The sequence below is a fragment of the Carlito syrichta genome, unplaced genomic scaffold (genome assembly GCF_000164805.1).
Source record: "Carlito syrichta isolate Samal-C Ts95f unplaced genomic scaffold, Tarsius_syrichta-2.0.1 Scaffold304589, whole genome shotgun sequence".
In the NCBI taxonomy this organism is placed as follows: domain Eukaryota; kingdom Metazoa; phylum Chordata; class Mammalia; order Primates; family Tarsiidae; genus Carlito; species Carlito syrichta.
The window spans coordinates 46,842-47,409 of record NW_007248685.1 but is presented as its reverse complement, the minus strand read 5'-3'; positions in this window follow the sequence as shown (position 1 = coordinate 47,409).

Genomic DNA, 568 nt, shown 5'->3' with positions numbered 1-568 from the left:
TAGGTGGTTGAATGGATGCCTGGGTAGGTGAATAGGAGGGAGGATGCAAGGGAAGGGGCGAATGTGGTGTATGGACCAGTGGGTGATGGCACTCACAAAGTGACAAGACGCACCGGCCATCAGCAGTGCTGGGAGAAGCCACGCGGGAGAGTCAGGGAAGAAAGATCCCCGTGTCCTCCCCACCCTGGCCCAGGTGAAGCCAGGGCAGACAACCAGATGGGATATCATTGCTGAGAATCTTAGTGGGTGAGTGAGTGCACCTGCCCCGCCTCCTCTTGGGCTGGCTCCTGGCCTGAGCCGTACCTGGGCAGATGGGATGCATTCCCTGTGACTCCAATAAGCAGGGCAGGACCACCCAGCCCCACCCTCTTCCCCACAGGGAGCTGAGTGTTCTGAGATACTGAGGGGACTGACATTTGGCAGACAGATTTTAGGGCCGAGGACAGGCACTGCCAATCGTCAGCTGTGTGACCCGAGCTAAAAACCGCAGCCTCAGCCGGGCTCGGTGGCTCAGCCTGTAATCCCGCGCCTTTGGGAGGCTGAGGTGAGTGGATGGCCTGAACCCACG